The sequence below is a fragment of the Anomaloglossus baeobatrachus genome, chromosome 1 (assembly GCF_048569485.1).
Source record: "Anomaloglossus baeobatrachus isolate aAnoBae1 chromosome 1, aAnoBae1.hap1, whole genome shotgun sequence".
Taxonomy (NCBI): domain Eukaryota; kingdom Metazoa; phylum Chordata; class Amphibia; order Anura; family Aromobatidae; genus Anomaloglossus; species Anomaloglossus baeobatrachus.
In genome coordinates this window covers 594911887-594932821 of record NC_134353.1, presented here as the reverse complement: position 1 = coordinate 594932821, position 20935 = coordinate 594911887, and positions in this window count along the sequence as shown.

Here is a 20935-nt window from a genome sequence, read left to right as displayed (position 1 = left end):
ATCACTGATGACATTGTGTTTACATATACCTGCCATGACGAGTGCTTAATCATCAAGTATTGTGTCTAAGAAAAAGAGATTGAAGGGAAATATAGATTTAATATCAAAAATATTTTTTTTTAAACAAAGTTTCATTCAAATTTTTTTAAAGCAATTATCTCTCTCCATTGCACAGGTGAGTACATCAAATACTTATTAATCCCTAGTCTAGCCACTGGCTTTAAATTACAAATCCCTAAAAAGGCAAGTTTTAGTTAGATTAATACACATAATAAAACTTTTAATTATCTTAACAAATAAAGTTTCATTATTCTCAGAGTGGAACAGAAAATAAGTATTTATTGATTTAATAATTTAATTTTATATTAAGTCATTCTTTTCAGATATTATAAAAACAGTACACAATGTTATTATATAGTTGACTTGTATTTAAAATGTGTGGTTTTTTTTTTTGTTTTTTTTTACATATTATAGTAAATAATGACAAGTTGCTGATATACTCCATAACTTACTCATTAGTGCTGAACAAACTGATAGCCAAACTGGAGTTGGACTGTGTCTTTATTTTTTTCCTTTTTAGCACATCATTATCAATAACTACTACTTTTATTGGTCAATATCAGCTAGTTTGTAGATAAAAGCTGCAGTATATCTGAATTGTACAATGTTGAACTTAGCCGCAGCTAAAAAGAGAATTTCCTGTTAAGAGAGTACATTTGATAATTACAACTTTTTTTCTTTTTTTAAATCAGATAAATTTTTATTGTATCTTAAAACTTTCATAAACATAACAACAAATTGTGAGGGTAGTCCTCACACATACCCCCTCCCCCCACCCTCTTCCGGTCGACAGTCTCACCCCTCCACTCTCTACATCCCTCTTTATTCACATAATGACCTGCCCTCCTTATTTCTCAGCCACTGCGATCTTTCCTTTCCTACCTATAGTCTAAATATCCTATCTTTCAGTAGATCAAATGATGCTAATCCTGGAAAGTCCAGCCACTTGCTCCAGATCTTCTCATATTGAGTTCTCCTTACCCTTTTAATATAAACATTTTTCTCCATATAAATAATACAATTCACTTTTTCAACAAATTCCTTACGTGTCGATGCCTTTTCAGATAGCCAATACAAGGCAATTAGTTTCCTTGCATACAACAATCGTGCCACTCCCAGTTTCTCTTGTTCATCCACCCCCAATTTATCCACATACCCCAGCACATACACCAGCGGGTTTCTGGGTAGGTCCACTTGCATCACTGATTGAATTAAATTTAACACTGTGATCCAAAACCCTTGTAAACACGGGCAATCCCACAACATCTGCATGATCCCTGCTTCTTCCACAGTACATTTTGGGCACTAGGAATCTTTTCTCACTCCCACTTTCTTCATCCACACGGGGGTTCTATATACTCTGTATATAACATACACTGTATTTTTCGCTTTATAAGACGCACTTTTCCTCCCATAAATTTGAGAGGAAAATGGGGGGTGCGACTTATAAAGCCAATATAGCGGTACCTGGGGGTCCAGTCTGTGTGGTGATCGGGCGGCTGGGTGCCTGTGGCTGTGTGCAAGCGGCCGGGTACCTGTGCTTGCGTGCGGTGGCAGCCGGGTACTCATGGCTGCGTGAGGGAGGCAGTCGGGTGCTGTGTGCGAGCTGCGGCTGGCAGCCAGGTGCTGTGTGCGGGCGGCGGTCGGCGGCTGGGTGCTGTGTGCGGGTAGTGGCCAGGTGCTGTGTGCGGGCAGTGGCCGGCGGCCGGGTGCTGTGTGCGGGCGGCGGCTGGGTGCTGGGTGCGGGCAGCGGCCGGGTGCTGTGTGCGGGCGGCGGTCGGGTGCCTGAGCGGGTGGCAGATGGCTGCCGCCCGCACGCAAGCACAGGTACCCGGCCGCATGCACGCAGGGTGGGCGGGCAGCCTGCTGGCTGCCACTCTGTGTGTGCGGGGCGGGCGGCTGTGCAGCAAGTTACCCAGTTTGTCCGCAGTCCCAGTTTCAAATGATGGCAGCGGGCGCGTGCGCAGATGGAGCTCTTGAATGAGAGCTCCATCTGCGCAGGCGCCATTATTTGAACCGGAACCGCGGACACTGGGACACTCACTGCACCGGCCTGCTGCATGACTCACCCGCCGACGCTGCTGCTACCGCCACCACCATGGGCCCCGCGGCTCCTGCCACCACGGGTCCCCCGGCTCCTGCCACCCCGGACGCCACCTGCCACCACGGACCCCGCTGCCACTGACCCGCCGTGCCTGCCAGCACAACCTCTGCCTTCTGTGACCCCGCTTCACCACCACTGCTGCCCCCCTCTGGTAAGAGAACACCGGATTATAAGACGGACCCCATTTTTCTTTTTTTTTACCTTTTTTATGTCTAAGTTTGGGGTGCGTCTTAAAATCCGGTGCGTCTTATAAAGCGCAAAATATGGTAATTGCAATAGCCGTTTTGCCTCGCTCAGAGATATTTTGATAACATATTGCAAACTAGACTCCCATTTCTACTGCCCAATTTCTCCCAAATCTTCCACCCACCTTGCATATGCCCCAATTTCTTGCCTCCCAACCGACATGGACAGAAGTCCCCCATAGCGCATCGATATACATCCTGCTGTCCCTCTATGCGTCCCTAATATATTACACTATCTGATTGTATAACAATTGGTGTTATTCTGTTCTGTGATACAAATGCGTGACGTAGCTGCAGGTATTTATAAAACATACTATGTCCTAGTGGGAAGTCTTTTAGCAGTACTTCAAAAGTCTTAAATATGTTTCCATCCATCACTTGGGACAGGTACCAGATACCAATTCTCCTCCATTGCCCAAATTCTTTAAGGGTTAGAAATTACGGAATGTTGGGGTTGTCCCACATGGGGGTATATCTAGTGAACCCTGTTACCTATCTCCCCTGTTTAATCTTACCCCATACTTTATCTTTCAACTGTATAGTAGGATATGATGCAGATTGTGGACGAAACTTTCCCGCCTGCAGACTTGTCAGCAGAGGACCTTTTCCGATCACATACTGTAATATTTTCCCCGCCGAGGTCTCCAAACCTGTCACACCCCATCCCACCATGTGTTGACTCTGGGCAGCTAAGTAATAGCACCACGGATTAGGTAGAGCTAGTCCCCCTTCGTCTTTTGGTCTCTGTAAATATTCTAACCTCATCCGTGGGCGCTTCCTTCCCCAGATTAAGCCTCAGAAAATAGAATTTATTTTATAAAACCTATTTTGTGGTAGCCACACCGGGGAGTTATGGAGCACATAGAGCAGTTGGGGCATTAGTATCATTTTAGCTAAGTTGACTCTCCCCACCACCGTAAGGTACAGTTTGGACCAGGCCAGAATCTTTTGCTTGAATTTAAGTAAAAGGGGGGCGAGATTAAGACGTTCATACTCAGTTTATTGGATATCATAATTCCCAAATATTTAAACTCTGACACCACCTGAACCGGAGCACAAGTCACCACTACATTGGAGGGCGTTTCATCTAGTGGCATCAAAACCGATTTGTCCCAATTTATCGTGAGCCCTGATATCCTTCCAAAGGTAGATATGACCCTCATTACCGCCTCCAAGGAACTCCCTGCATCTCCCAGAAACAAGAATAAATCGTCCACATATAAGGCCACTTTCTCCTCCACACTCCCATATTGGTAACCCACTACACCAGGATCCCGCCGCATCACCGCTGCCAGTGGTTCGATAGCGATAGCAAACAACAGGGGGGACAGTGGGCACCCCTGCCTTGTGCCCCTATAGAGAGAAAATCTATCTGACATGCTGCCATTCGCCCTAATTCTTGCCGTAGGAGCAGAGTACAACAGCTGCACCCACCTAATATATACTTCCCCAAACCCCATTGACCGCATCGTAGCCCATAGGTACCCCCACTCTATGCTGTCAAAAGCTTTGGCCGCGTCTAAGGAGAGAATAACCCGCAGCCCCTTATTTTCCGCCGGTATCTGTAAATTCAGGTACAGTCTCCTAAGGTTAATTGCCATGGATTTGTTGGGCATTAACCCTGCTTGATCTGGCTGTATTAAGGATGTAATGACTTTGGTGAGCCTATTTGCAAGCATCTAAGCCAGGAGCTTTACATTTACCGTCAATAGTGAAATCGGTCTGTAAGAGGCTGGCAAAGCCGAGTCTTTGCCTTCTTTAGGAAGTACCACAATTATTGCCTGCTGCATAGACGGCATCAGCTCTCCTCTCTCCAGACATGAATTGTATACCTTAAGCAGCACCGGCAGTAAAACCTCCCTATGTTGCTTATATACTTCAGCTGGAAACCCATCTACCCCCGACGCCTTATCGTTCACCATATCACTCAGAGCTAGCTCCAACTCCTCTAAGTCAAATGGCTCGTCTAGTAATGGCTCGTCCGCCGGCGGTGGAATGGAAGGTAAGGTGAGCATATAATATGTGTACCTTCCGTTTCATCGCCGGTCTCCTGGGTCCTGTAGTGCGCCGCGCCACTCCGCTCCGCTCCACTCCACTCCAGGCATCCAGGCATCAGCATCCATAGCGACGAAGCAGGAACTTCCTGGTTCCTATCACCGCTACTCAAAGGTGATAATAACTCATAATACTGTATGTGTGTGCGTGTGTGTGTGTTTGTGTGTGTTTGTGCGTACATGTGTGTGTTTGTGTGGACTGCAAGAGTGGGTTAGAGCGTGGTGGATGTATGGAACCGGAAGTGTGTGTGGTGAGGATTTCGCTTGTACAGCAAAGCTTTCTTGTAAAGCGGGTTACAAATTTACAGAAAGCTTTCCTTGTTAAGCGAAATTCTCGTTAAGTGGGTTACTCGTTAAGCGAGGTACTACTGTATAAGAAGAAGAAAGAGGGTGGAATAAGAGGAGAGAGAGGGGAGAAAAAGAAAAAACAAAAAAAAAAAGGGGAAGGGGGAATAAAAATTAATTCAGTATTTATGCATTGCGAGTCCAGTATGAGTTGAAAAGTCTCTTTCCATAGCCAGGATTCCATTTCCTCCCATCCTCAGTGGTGTTTGCAGACCCCTTTCCTCTAGAGTCCATTAAATGTAGATTTAAATTTAGATTGCCGGGGTAAACAAAAAAAATATTGTTTTTTTCTTTTTTTTTTTAATTTTTAAACAGGAACTCCTCCCTGGCAACCATAACATATTATTCTTCCTCTACACCACTGAATGCGATGAGAGGTAGGGTGTCCCCAAAAGTCAGTCCCCAGTTTCCCCTTCATGACCTTCCCGCTGCAAGCATTGTTCATTGACATCCAGCCATCTTAGCGTTTCTTTAGGATCCAGGAAAAAGTGCACTGTTCCTCCCGCTACCACTCTGCGTTTCGCCAGGTACATCATGGAGTATACCAGATTTAGTTGTCTCAGCCTTCTCTTGATGTCAATGAACTTGGCTCTTTGCTTTTGCACTTCTGTGGAGTAGTCTGGAAAAATGGATATCTTGGAGCCATTGATGATCAAGTCCGGGTGTCCTCTGGCATGCTTCAGGATATTATCCCTGTCTCTGTAGTGCAGTATTTTGGCCAGGACAGGTCATGGTGGGTGTCCAGGAGGCAGGGGGCGGGTGGGAACCCTATTGGCTCTTTCCACTGCATATAGAGGGGTGAGATGCTCAGATCCAATTTTACTTTTCAGCCATTCCTCAAAAAATTCAGTTGGGGGATGTACCTTCCACTTTCTCTGGGACACCAATTAATCTCAGGTTATTACGTCTTGATCTATTTTCCAGGTCATCCGTTTTTGCTTGGAGTGCTGCTATTTGCTGTGCTGCACCCTGCCCGTCTCTGTCAGATCTTGCCATGCGGTCCTCCATGATACTGACTCTCTGCTCAACTTCTCCTGTTCTCTCTTTCACTTCATGAAGCTTGTGCCGCATGGATGCCATGTCTTCTCTGAGGCTCCCCAGCTTCTGAATCACCTCAGTAATAGATGCTCTGCATAGCATTACTGCTGTGAGGATATCTCTCAGTGTGGGCTCTTCAGGGTTATTCTGTGTGCCTGTCAGCTCCCCTAGCTGAGCTGCCTGAGTCTGTCTCTACCATGCAGCAGGCCTGAGCTCCAGCAGCTCCCTCGCTGCTCTCACCCCTCCACCCTCCTTCACTCAGCACCATGCTGTCTGCAAGTCCCGGATTCATCTGCAGCTCACCTCTCCCTGTCTCTCTGTAATGGCCACCTTTCTCCTGCCTGGCAAAACACTCCAGCCGTGTTGCAGCCTGTCTTCGGATCTCCTCAGCGTCTGCACCATTATCTTTTCTCTGTTCCATGCTGCCCATGGTACCATCTTGATTTTGCTTCTCCACTTCTCCCACCTGTTTTTTCGGCCCTCTCCTTGTCATATCGGTGCCAGTAAGCACTGCAATCAGGTCAGGGGGGTCAGAGGGTCATCCAGCTGCAGCCTGTGACTTTTGAGAGTATTTTTTTGTTTCTTCCCTAGGGATTTCCTAGATGCAGGAGCTACAGTATCTGCTTCCACTCACATACTGAGCTAGGCCATGCCCCACTATTCATTTTCTAATATATTTGTGTTAATTACTTCTCATGTACTGAAGGCTGTTTAAAATACCATAACTTGGAGGGAAAGTATCTATTTGGACTTTGAAAAATGAATTTGATACTGTACCACATAATAGTCTTATACTGAAGCTCCAGAAGTAAGGACTGAGGGAAACTATATGTAAATGGATAAGGAATGGGCTAAAAGATAGGAAACAAAGAGTAGTGATAAATAGTATATTCTCTAAATGGGCTATAGTCAGCAGTGGGGTGCCGCAGGGATCTGTGCTAGGACTGATTCTTTTTAATCTCTTTATTAATGAATGGATGGGATTGATAGTAGAATATCAGTCTTTGCTGATGACAACAAACTATTAATCACAATGCAAAAGGGGCCATAACACATGGGAGTGAGACACCAGGGTACCACTAAGTAGTGGCCAGTAGGTGGGTATGTTCTTCAAGGAACATGATGTAAACAGGAGAAAAAGAAGAACGAAAACCAGAAATTTGTAATAAGGAATATTAATATGTATGAATTAATATATATATATATATATATATATATACATATATATATATATATATATATATATATATAATTTAAATATGCAAAAGGTGAAAAATTACAAAACACATGTAGAACTACTCTATACGTACTACATTGCCAGTCCCATCACCTCACACCAATACAATGTCGGCGAGAAGGCTTAGGGCGGCTTTGCACACTACGACATCGCAGGTGCGATGTCGGTGGGGTCAAATCGAAAGTGACGCACATCCGGCGTCACTTGCGATGTCGTAGTGTGTAAATCCTAGATGATACGATGAACGAGCGCAAAAGCGTCATTATCATATCATCGGTGCAGGCTCCGACATTTCCATAATGTCGGTGCCGCGACAGGTACGATGTAGTTCCTCGTTCCTGCGGCAGCACACATCGCTGTGTGTGAAGCCGCAGGAACGAGGAACATCTCCTTACCTGCCGCCAGCGGCTATGCGGAAGGAAGGAGGTGGGCGGGATGTTTACATCCTGCTCATCTCTGCCCCTCCGCCGCCATTGGCCGCCTGCCATGTGACATCGCTGTGACGCCGCACAACCGGCCCCCTTAGGAAGGAGGAGGGTCGCCGGCCAGAGCGACGGTCGCAGGGCAGGTGAGTGCATGTGAAGCTGGCGTAGCGATAATTATCGCTACGCCAGCTATCACAAGATATCGTACCTGCGACAGGGGCGGGGACTATCGCGTGCGACATCGCAGCATCGGCTTGCGATGTCGCAACGTGCAAAGCCCGCCTTAAAGTATCCATCCTATCTTGATGGCCCAATTTCAAATACCAAGACATTATTAGGCCCGGTCTTAAGTAAAGCATATGGCCATATGATATGAAGCAGCTTACAAAAGATAGTGTGATTAAGAAGGGGGGGTCAAATTAGCGGCATTCAATCCTGAGCCTTCCAATTCCTCATGCCTCTCTTACATATGTCCTGTGTTACTTCTATGGTAGTGTTAATAATTCAACACCAGTGATAGACTATTTATATATGAGAAACCAAGAACAGCCCTATCACATAGTTTGGGGATAAGGAGAATCCCCTTACTGACAGCACATGATTTACCAACAGGAAGTCACATACACCAAACATAATTTCCTAATTATTGAACATTGTGACTGGCAAGAATTCCAGACCCTGGAAAAAGAGTACCCTACTCCTATATTCATATTCCTTTATCTGATAGTATCGTCCAGCCAAAAATGTCGGTCATCATTTTTCTTGAAGTTCCTCAGCCACTTGAAGCAGTCAACCACATCTCAAATTGCCATAGGGTCAAACTGTTTAGGCCTTAACACGAGTTCTTCCTGAGGTTTTCTATTGTAGAACGGATTCTTGGTTACTAAGGGGAACTCCCCAATCGAGCAGATATCTTCCACCAAGGGCCTCTCCTATCATGGCTCCGATTTTCTGAGGTTAGGGAACACTCCTCCAGTAGGCGGGTATCTTATCATGTAATAATGTCCCCCATAGTTTAATAATGCCCGTCATCCTCTTCTCCTTCTCCAACGCATTTAAAAAATGTAAATGATTCCTCTTACCTCTTCCCTCACTCATGTCATTCAGTGACCTCTTCATCCTCTATAGCTAGTGCACTTGGGCGGGTGGCATATGGCAGTGATTTGATACATTGCCCTTGGCAGGCACACCAATGTCTACTGCTTTCCCCTGATTGGCAGGCGGCCTGTATAGTGATTAAGCTACAAGAATCCAGCCCTAGAGGTGGAAAGCCAATTGACTCAACAGGACTAATCCTGTGCGCTTAATTAACAACCTCCAGATGACACACACATCAGGAGGTTAGTGTCACAAATGTGTCACGGGTGACAGAAAGTCATGTGATGTCCGACTATAAAAGGTAACAGCATTTTGCTGTGCAAACTGCTCCCTGACCCTCTATCATTCCTGCATGATACATTTGCTATCCTATGTATCTTTTCTGCTTTATTTCCATCCCTTTCCTTTTAGGACCCTGCATAATACTTCATCCTTTCAGCTGGTTTTCATCAGCACTTACTTGGTGTCTGCATATGCCCTTATTTTCCCATACTCAGTGCTGGTGATAAGTCTGCTACCCTTTACAAGTATTCAATGCAAGCAGTTGGCTCTCATTTTTCTAGTGTAACCTGGTTGTTGTTTGCAGTTCTGTGGCGCCCTGGCCTAGCCAGGTCGTCACAGATAACATACAAATACCCCCACCCCCATTAGACAGGCACACCAGCCAAACAAAAACCCTTGTTGCCTCCCTCCAGTGTCTGATGTCCACACTAGGTGGGGAGGAGCTAAGCGGTTGGCCCCACCCACCGAGGAGTTCACAGGCCTGGAGGCGGGAAAAGTGTCACAACAGTTTAGGAGTTGAGTGTTGGAGTTTGAAGTGAGAGGAGCAAGCACTTGGGTGTCTGGGTTTGTGTCCCAGGCACTAACAGCAAGGTTGGCAGACGGTGGTGGCTGTCTGTAGGAGTGGTGGAGCAACGCGGAACCGTAGGACCGGGGTCGGGCGACGGCCCGCCGGTACCGACCGGGGAGCGAAGTGAAGCCAGCACTCACAGGCAGGGCCATCAGACCCCGACCAGGCTTGGAGCCGCCGACAATAGTCAGATCCGAATGTGACTGGAACCCCAGGGGTTTCACAACAGCAAAAGTCCCGATTGAAGGCAACCGCCCACACCATGAGGGTATACAGCTACCGCCTAAGGCTAGAGACCCAAGGGCCCAGCGCCTGTGGGCAAACGGGCTCCTCTGGTACCCATGCACCGGGGAGCAGACTACCGTTGGGAATCCATAGTAGTCAGAAGGAGAACATCAAGGTGCAGGGAAAGACAGCCGCCATCACCTGTCCGGGGAGAGACACTGCAGCCGGCTGCGGGACCCGTCCATCCAGCTGTTTGGTTTACCGAAGACTTTGTACCTTTCTTGCTGAGTGAGTACACCCGTGCCATCCGACACCACACCGCGCTGTCCCTGCAACCCTGCACCTCGCCAGTCCTGCCTCCCCATCACAACATCTCCGGGCCATGGGACCACCGACCCCTACCCACGGAGGGGGAAAACAACATCCCAGCTGCTCCCTACCATCGCTCCCGGGATCCCCGTCATCAGCAGCGGTGGTGCCTATCTTCACCACGACCCGTGGGGGGCATCACGGACTAAATCCCCCAAACCATCCACCCCTTTCACTCACGGGTGAGGAGCGCCGCTCGAGTCCCCGGATCCGGCCCACCGCTCAAGCCACCGAGCAGCCATCGCAGCAACGTCGGACCCGAGCGTTAGCGAGAGCGCAGCAGCGACGGCGTCCTCCCCGCCCGCAACAGTTCCTCTAGACATCTGGAGATAAGTTGTTGTTTCCTTCCCTTGTTTGTTGTTCCCGTGCGTCCTTTAGCACTCAGTGGGGCTTACGAAGAGCTCATCCCATCCACTCCCTACCTAGTACCCAGATACAGGGTTAGCCTAGGGCAGGGGTCTGAAAATTGAGAGGTCCCGCCTTCTGTGCAGAACAAAGTGACATATTTAATGAATTCATCTTTTTTTTCTATACACCTTTGGACCACTTTTTTCAACAGATTTTGCCCGTTTATTATAACAAACTTGCACTTTTTTGTTAAGTTTATATATAAAACAGCATTTTTAATGGCAAAAAAGTCATAATTTATTTAGTTTTTTTTACATTTTATCACCTTCTTGTAGTATTGTTTTACAATTGGCAACATTATAGAGTAATCTTAGCCAACATCTTATAGTAATGTCCCCATCCGTGTGCCCTGTAGTAAGTTGACCATCCTGTAGTATTGTGCCCATCCTTGTGCCCTTTAATATTGTGCCCATCCGTGTAATATTGTGCACAGTAGCATTGTGATTATCCTTGTGGTATTGTGCTCAGTAGTATTGTGCCCTGTAGTATTATGCCCTGTAATATGGTGCCCATCCTAGTGTCCAGTAGTATTGTACCCAGCAGTATTGTGCTCACATCCTTGTGCCCTGTGGTATTGTGCTCAGTAGTATTTTGCTCATCCTTGTAGTATTGTGCCCAGTAGTATTGTGCCCTGTAGTATTGTGCCCATCCTTGGGCCCAGTAGTATTGTGCACATCCTTGTGCCCTGTGGTATTGTGCCCAGTAGTATTGTGCCCATCCTTGTGCCCTGTGGTTTTGTGCCCAGTAGTATTGTGCCTATCCTTGTGTCCTGTGGTATTGTGCCCAGTAGTATTGTGCTCATCCTTGTGGTATTGTGCCCTGTAGTATTGTGCTCATCTTTGTAGTATTGTGCCAATCCTTGTGCCCTGCAGTATTGTGCCCTGTAGTATTGTGCCCATCCTTGTAGTATTGTGCCCATCCTTGTGCCCTGTAGTATTGTGCCCAGTAGTATTGTGCTCAGCCTTGTGGTATTGTGCCCAGTAGTATTGTGCTCATCCTTGTGGTATTGTGCCCATCCTTGTGCCCTGTAGTATTATGCCCAGTATTATTGTGCTCATCCTTGTGGTATTGTGCCCATCCTTTTGCTCTGTAGTATTATGCCAAGTAGTATTGTGCTCATACCTGTAGTATTGTGCCCATCCTTGTGCCCTGTAGTATTATGCCCCGTAGTATTGGGCTCATCCTTGTGGTATTGTGCCCGGTAATATTGTGCCCTGTAGTATTGTGCCCATTGTTGTGCCCAGTAGTATTGTGCCCACCCTTGTGCCCTGTGGTATTTTGGCCTGTAGTATTGTGCCCATCCTTGTACCCTGTGGAATTGTACCCAGTAGTATTGTGCCCATCCTTGTGCCCTGTTGTATTGTGCCCAGTAGTACTGTGCCCATCCTTGTACCCTGTGGTATTTTGCCCAGTAGTATTGTGCCCATTCTTGTGCCCTGTGGTATTGTGCCCAGTAGTATTGTGCTCATCCTTGTGGTATTATGCCCAGTAGTATTGTGCTCATCCTTGTGGTATTGTGCCCAGTAGTATTGTGTACATCCTTGTGGTATTGGGCCCATCCTTGTGCCCTGTAGTGTTGTGCCCAGTAGTATTGTGCTCATCCTTGTGGTAGTCTGCCTGTCCTTGTTCCCTGTAGTATTGTGCCCATCCTTGTGGAATTGTGCTCAGTAGTATTGTGCTCATCATTGTGGTATTGTGCCGATCCTTGTGCCCTGTAGTATTATGCCCAGTAGTATTGTGCTCATCCCTGTAGTATTGTGCCCAACCTTGTGCCCTGTAGTATTATGCCCAGTAGTAATGTGCTCATCCTTGTAGCATGGTGACCATCATTGTGCCCTGTAGTATTATGCCCAGTAGTATTGTGCTCATCCCTGTAGTATTGTACCCATCCTTGTGCCTTGTAGTATTATGCTCATCCCTGTAGTATTATGCCCATCTTTGTGCCTTGTAGTATTATGCCCAGTAGTATTGTGCTCATCCTTGTGGTATTGTGCCCAGTAGTATTGTGTACATCCTTGTGGTATTGGGCCCATCCTTGTGCCCTGTAGTGTTGTGCCCAGTAGTATTGTGCTCATCCTTGTGGTAGTCTGCCTTTCCTTGTTCCCTGTAGTATTGTGCCCATCCTTGTGGAATTGTGCTCAGTAGTGTTGTGCTCATCATTGTGGTATTGTGCCAATCCTTGTGCCCTGTAGTATTATGCCCAGTAGTATTGTGCTCATCCCTGTAGTATTGTGCCCAACCTTGTGCCCTGTAGTATTATGCCCAGTAGTAATGTGCTCATCCTTGTAGCATGGTGACCATCATTGTGCCCTGTAGTATTATGCCCAGTAGTATTGTGCTCATCCCTATAGTATTGTGCCCATCCTTGTGCCCTTTAGTACTATGCTCATCCCTGTAGTATTCTGCCCATCCGTGTGCCCTGTAGTATTATGCTCATCCCAGTAGTATTGTGCCCATCTTTGTGCCCAGTAGTATTATGCCCATTAGTATTGTGCTCATCCTTGTAGCATTGTGACCATCCTTGTGCCCTGTAGAATTATGCTCATCCCTGTATTATTGTGCCCATTCTTGTGCCCTGTAGTATTATGCCCATTAGTATTGTGCTCATTGCTCATCCTTTTGGTATTGTGCCCATCCTTGTGCCCTGTAGTTGTGTGCATCTGTGGTGAAGCTTTCAGAGGCCGCATGCCCTCCCTAGGAAGAACACAGCGAGGAGACCGCACCAAACCCTGATCGTGGTCATGGGCTGCTGCAGTCTCCTACAGAGGAGACTTGCGGCCCCACAGGTCAGGACCCGCTGCGTCCAGGACACAGCGGGTCCTGATTGTGATTACCTTATCTGCTTGTTGCGGCCCGTGACGATAGCGGCTTTATGCTGGGGATCTACACCGGCACAACTTTACTGCAATTGAATTAATTTGCGGTGCTGCGCAGAGGAGCTGTCTGCGCTATAACGATGGCTGCTGCTCGCCTATGAGATGCAAGGAAGTGATATCGCTGTATGACGTCACCTCCTTGCATCTGATTGGCAGGCAGCAACCATGGGAATAGTGCAAACAGCTCCTCTGTGCGGTACCGCAAATGAATTCAATTGCAGTAAAGTCGTGCTGACTCCGGGCATAGAGCTGCGATCATCATGGGGTCTGCGGGCCGCAAGAAGCAGCCTCAGGGGCTTCATGCTGCCCGCAGGCCGCGTGTTTGAGACCTCTGGCCTACGGTGATGGAAATCAGGGCCCATCAGTAGGTGAGGGGTCACTTTCATGTACCTAACATGGTAGTATCAGCAGCCATACAAAAAGAAATAAAAAAAACAAACCTGACACTTTTTTTGTTTTGTTTTTGATGTTGTGGTTTTTTTTGTTTGCTTTTTTTAGTGTTGTTTGTTTTCCCAAGGATCCCATCACTGTTCATTCTCAGTGGCTTCAGGGTTTATCCCTGGAGGTAGCAGATTTCAAAGTAGCTGTTCAGCAGCAGCAGCGTTTTCAGACTCCCAATTTTGGAGATCCTGCAAGTAGGCAGGCCCACCCAGAACCCAAGATTGCTGTCCCAGACAGGTTTGCAGGGGTAAAGACAATTTTTTTGTGTTCAAATAGTCCTGGAAATTGTACTTTAGGCTTCAGCCTAAAGCGGGCTTCACACGCTGCGACATCGCTAACGAGATGTCGTTGGGGGTCACGGAATTCGTGATGCACATCCGGCCTCGTTAGCGACGTTGTTGCATGTGAAACGCACGAAAGACTGTTAACAATCAAAATTACTTACCTTATCGTTGATCGTTGACGCGTCGTTCTATTCCCAATTATCGTTGCTGTTACAGGACGCAGGTTGTTCGTCGTTCCTGAGGCAGCACACATCATACGTGTGACCGTTCCTAGTGATGTTGTGCGCCACAGGCAGCGATTTGCCCGTGATGCACAACCGACGGGGGCGGGTGCTTTCACCAGCGACATCGCTAGCGATGTCGCTGTGTGTAAAGTGCACTTTACTCCTCCAAGAATGAAGAGCAGTGGGTGAGGATTCTGATCTCACTGTGGCTTCCTGGATAAAAACTACCTAAATCCAGACTGTATAATCTTTCTGGTCCAGAGAGATAAGCCATTTAATATTACATTGTCTGGAAAAGGAACATATCAGACCCTCCTCTTCAAAAATAGCGGCAAGGTTTTTCTTCATTAAGAAGAAAAGCAGGGGTCTCCACTCTTGCTTGGATTTTTGGTAATTGAATCAGATTACCGTCTGAGAGCCATATACTTTTCCTCTGATTCCGGATTTATTCAACCAGATTATAGGAGCTCAATGGTTCTCCAAGTTGTATTTAAGGGGGGCTTACAATCTGGTTAGGCGGGCTTTGCACGCTGCGACATCGGTAACAATGTGTTACTGATGCTGCAGCGATAGTCCCGCCCCCGTCGCACGTGCGATATCTAGTGAAAGCTGCCGTAGCGATTATTATCGCTACGGCAGCTTCACACGCACATACCTGCCGTGCGACGTCCCTCTGGCCGGCGACCCGCCTCCTTCCTAAGGGGGCGGGTCGTGTGGCGTCACAGCGACGTCACACGGCAGGCGGCCAATTGAAGCGGAGGGGCGGAGATGAGCACGATGTAAATATTCCGCCCACCTCCGTCCTTCTCATTGCAGCCGGGAGGCAGGTAGGTGATGATCCTCACTCCTGCGGCTTCACACACAGCGATGTGTGCTGCCGCAGGAGCGAGGAACAACATCGCACCTGTCGCTGCACCGGCATTATGGAAATGTCGGAGGCTGCAGCGATGATACGATAACGACGCTTTTGCGGTCGTTCATCATATCAAAAAGGTTTTACACGTTGCGATATCGACTGCGACGCCGGATGTGCGTCACTTTTGATTTGACCCCATCGACATCGCACGTGTGATGTTGCAACGTGCAAAGCCGCCCTTAGAATCAGAGAAGGGGATGAATGTAAAACTGCTTTCAATACACTGGAGGGGCATCTTGAAAGACCATGCCGATTTGTCTCACTAATGACCCTGCCATTACCAACATTTTGTGAATGATATGTTTGATCACTTGGTGGGCAGGTTTGTGGTAGTTTATTTGGACGATATCTTGAAGAATTTGGTTTTAAGTGCCAGAGAAGCAGTAACCCCCTCAAGTGACAATATTTTGGAAATTACACCCCTCTGCCCATAAATTGTGCCCAGCTTATGTTTCCGTAGACATACACATTATAAATTAAGTGGGCACTCCTCCCTACAGGAATGCCAAACGTGGACACTAAATGTGGTTTAAGCACACTGTGGGCAAATGGATTTGGAATCACAGATTTTCTTTAGGAGGGAACCATATTGCCTTTCCAAAGCCTTTGTATTACCAATAACGTGAGAGTCCCCTATATTTCCATTAAGAAATGACAGACCTGAGAAGAACTCTTTTTTTTACTGAATGGGTTAACTAGCAGGACAGTTTTATACATTTGGGTCTTCCTGAACTCGGCAATACCAACTATGTGCACTTCTTTTGTTTATTTTTGTTTTTACATAAATAAACATATAATATATTTTTAATTTTTTTATTCTTTATTTTGTCATTTTTTAATTTTTTTTTACAGTTTTTTTTATCTTCTTAGTCCCTCTATGGGACTGTAACTTTTATTACTCTCATTGCTGGTGTATTTCAATGTACAAGCATGGCAGTACATTACACCTGTCAATTTTACGCTGATGATCACCTGTTAGGCCCTGCCTCTGGCTGGCCTAGAGGTCATCATTTGACCTGCGGCTGCCATGATAACCTATAACTCTCCCGTGATTGTGTTACTGGGGTTCCGGAGGGGTCAAAAAAGGAGCTCATTCCCTCTCACAAAATTCTGTATGCCACGATTGCTATTGATCCCGGCATATAGAAGATAGCAAAGGGTTAACATCATCAGGAAATCGCCAAGTCAGATCTTGATGATGTCACTGGTCTGGGCTAACAGCACGGTGGCTCAGTAGTTAGCACTGCAGTCTTGCAGCACTGGGTCTTGGGTTCAAATCCCACCAAGGACACCATCTGCAAGGAGCTTGTATGTTCGCCCTGTGTTTGTGTGGGTTTCCTCCGGGTACTCCAGTTTCCTCCCACACTACAAAAACATACAGATATGGACCTTAGATTGTGAGCCCCAATGGGGACAGTGTTGCCAATGTATGTAAAGCACTATGGAATTAATAGCGCTATATAAATGAATAAATATTATTATTACTATATTATATTATTCTGCACCAGAATCCTGGCATTTGTGGGACCCTAGGGGTCTCATTTGCAGCCCAACTGCCGACCATAGTGAAACGTTGGTGCTGCACAAAGCCTAGAAAGCGCAGATGTTTCTCCTGCCCTGTTCAACTACCATGTTTAACTGCCCTTGTACTGTAAATAATATAATATAATAATAATAATATTTATGGTCACTTAGAAATTTATGGTGACTTAGAAAGATTTTATTGTTGACAGATTCCCTTTAAGGAGACTTTCACATGGCAGTATTATGGCTAAAATGCTCAAACCTCCCATAGATCAGCTAAACTGTACATAAATCATAGCAGAACAGTTGACATGGGAGGTCTAGGTGTTAAGACTGAAAACAAGAGTATATTCTAACTGCGAGAAAGTGGAAAAGTTTTGTTTTTTACAAAGAAGGAAATTTTATAAATCTGCAAGTATAAATTGTTGGTAAATGTGAACTGCTAACTAACATACATCTTAAATAATTGGTCCATTCCGATAGCTCCTCGGAAAAATATGCGGCAATTCACTGATTAATATGTAGAATGAAAAATTATGATTACAACAGATTTATCTTAACTAATTTTAATTTCATTTTTTATGGGGATTCTGTAATATTTAACTAAAAAATGCATGAGTCTTCAAGTTACTCAAGAGACATAGGAAAGCTCCATGTTAAGAAATAGTCTGCTACTAAAGCTGAGCCAATCTATCTTCCCCTTATTTCTGCCTTGTATTAGAATGCCTTTGTTTCTGCTATTCATCTGCTGATCATGAAATCTCCCACTGGTGTAATGTAATCTGTCCACTGGCAATATATATAACTACAGTGCCTTTCAGTCTAAAGAAGAAATATGAGGTCAGCTCAAAGTCAGTGCTAAATTTAAGAAATAGAAAAGTCTAATATTTTTATACCGAGTGGCACATGTGTCTTGCTTTAAGACAGATTTAAAGATAACGTGACATTCGACATCATATCTCCCATAAAAGCTATAAATGTGTGTAGTGATTCCTGTTTATGTACCTGATGGGAATATTTGTCAAATCAAGAAAGTAGAAAAAATATTATGATTAGAATTGAATGCAGTTTGTCTTTCTCAGTGACTAATAAGAAAACTCTAGAAGAGGAAATTTAAGCAATAATAGTTGTTTACCTTATACACTATATGTGAACATGAGCAAATACAAAATAGGGCACAAGCCGAGAGCGAAAAGCATTATTGTGCCTCACAGTCCTGAAACAAAAACACAGAAACAATTATTTTTTGGTTTTTATTTATTTCTTATCCACATTTGTTTGCAGTCAATTGGCCTGCTCTTACCCCCATTGTGCTTCCTCTTGCAGCCCCCTAGCCCTTACCCATTGACTTATATGGGGTTCGAGGTCAAGTTCCCTATCTCTCAACTCTTTCAGATTCTAGCTGGGCCGCAGAAACTATGTTGCTCTAACTATTACAGACACAAAGACAGCAGGAAAACTTTGGTACACAAATTAGGCTAGAAGCTACACTACGAATACAACTAACTGGCCTCCGCTATTCGGGCATGCGGCTACCGTGTTCTGGTTACTGAGGCCCTATTGGAAATATGCACCTGTAAAAGGGACTCATAGAACCACTATGTAGGGGGGCCAAGTCCACTCCCAGGAGCCCGATTTTGTGGCATTCAGGTGGCTCATCGGGGCATACTCTCCTTTTAGGGCACTCGGAACTTCTCCTTGCCCACAGATCCGGGGTGCTTGTCTCCCCCGGGTCGCAATAACTGGCCTCAGGAACTTCCCAATCCGGTACTGGCTTGGCAAGCACCAATGATCGGTCATGGTTGGCTCGTAATATCTCTTGAAGCTGAACCGCTTCTTTTAAAAGAGGTGCACCCAGTGCAGCATCGCCGCCGATAACAATCAATTACAGAGTGCAAAACAGGAGGTTATCTAACACTGGTAAACTTATACAAAACTTGCATAAAAATAACGATGAAAAACTTTTTTGGAACAAGAAGCTGATTTAAAAGTGTGTTTACGGGATAGAGGTAATCCAACCAACATTATAGAGATTGCCTTCTGTAGAGCAAAAAATAATGTAGTAGAAAAAAATCCTCATGATTTCCAGAATATGAATAAAAAAAAAAGAAAAATAACCCTCAAAGATTTGTATTTAATTTGTAGGTACTTGGTGTTAAAGCCTTGAAGTCTAAAATCACCATGTTAGCAAAAAAAGAGGTTTGCCTCTTTTGGACAATCAAGTCCTTGCATTCCTATGTGGCATGTAATAGAATTCCAAGGGGTCTGCATGTTATTAAAACCTTATCACATTTCCAGGACAATAAGAATTTTACCCAAAAATGGGAAAATATCCAATTTGTTACATCTGGTTCTGAAACAGAATGAGTAGAACTATGAAGCATTGAATCTAGAATTGGACACTAAAAAAGACACATGAGCTAGAGTATCCTCTGAATATTGGCTTTCCTTTTTTACAGAAATTAAACAAAAAACTTATCAATATTCAAAATGAGATTAAAAACAAAAAAGAGATACATTTTTATGGGATAAGAAAGACTATGAGTCAAATCAAATTTTCTGTTTGTCAAAAGATAAGTTTAATGTATATAAACAAAAATCTTATTTAAAAACTAAACGGTCAGGAGTAGAGTTGAGCGATGTTTGAGTCGAATGGTTCGCCAATTTCAAATTCGAGTGATTTTGGTTGGTGTTCGAGTCGTTCGATGAACTCGAACGATTTGCTTCAAGATCGGCAGTTCGAGTTACTGTTCGATAAGGGCTCGATCACCAAAAACGTAACTGTAGCTTTTTACAGCTACGTGTTTAGGGAGCCATCGCTGGCAGCCTGCGGTAAACTGGTAACCAGAGTAAATATCGGGTATCCAAGCAAAGCGCTTTGCTTAGTAACCCGATGTGTACGCTAGCTACGTGTGCAAAAATCCCTGGAAGCCACACAGAAGCACTTCCGTGTGACTTCCGTCGGATGCCGCTGCAGTCTGTGTCCCGCAACAACCCCATAATCTCAGCCCTGCGTCTGCCCGCTCAGCAGTGTCCGCAGCTGCCTGCACTGTAGTGTGTCTGCAGCTGCCCACACTGCAGTGTCAGCAGCTGCAGGGATGACAAGAGCTGCCGTCAGGAAATTAGTAAAGTTCCTTACCTGTGGTAATGAAGTCCTGCCCTCCTGACGTCAGCGCTGTCACTGTCTTCCATGGCCGCCGCTTGTCACATCGCTGCCGACCCAAGACTATGACAAGCAGTGACGTCACGGGCCGCTCGCGATACTTAGTTTGTGAAGGCGGCTGTTACGGGGGGACCGGCAGATTAGGACCAGGGGGTATATATCCTAATCGCCAGTCGGGGCCCATCGTGCTCCAGATGACAAAGGAGCTGCTGGCACCTGAGGGTTAGGCGGAGACTATAGAGCTGGATGGCTCTGAGATAACCCAGGAACTCTGGGAACCGGTCAAATGTGTTGGGACACGTCAGACCGGACAACAACCCGATTAGCGTTTTGGTGCACCTAGCGCTACACCAACCACGTGTGCAGGAAACACGTCAGGCCGGGTGGTAACCAGGTAGCGTTGACCGGAAGACCGCCACGAAAGCGCCCTGTCGGCCACGTGTGTAGGACACGTCAGGCCGAGCGGTCCTCCGATTAGCGTTTCTGGCCACCTCTCGACTGGCCACGTGTGTGTAGGATACGTCAGGCCAGATGGGTACACCAGTAGCGTTGACCGGGAAGCCGAGGAGGATAAGGAACACCCTGTTAACTCCACAGGGGTCCTGGGGTACGCTGTCTGTGCGCGTAGGGGGCACAACCGGACAGGTGGCGCAGCAGGTGCGTTGTCCGTGTGCGTAGGGGGCACAATCGGACAGGTGGCGCAGCAGGTGCGTTGTCCGTGTGCGTAGGGGGCACAATCGGACAGGTGGCGCAGCAGGTGCATTATCCGTGTGCGTAGGAGGCACAATCGGACAGGTGGCACAGCAGGTGCGTTGTCCGTGTGCATAGAGTGCACAATCGGACAGGAAGCACAGCAGCCGCAACCCAGTTAACGCCACTGGGCTGCTATAGCAAGACTGGAACGGCAGGAGGGAAGCACGGCGCCTGACCCTGATGTGCCGAGCCACGAATCTTGGCGTGACAGGCACCGTTCGCCTAACCCTACCTACCGCTTCCCAACATAGGCTTATGCCGCAATGAGGCTCTAACATGGAGGTGTGCTCTGACTG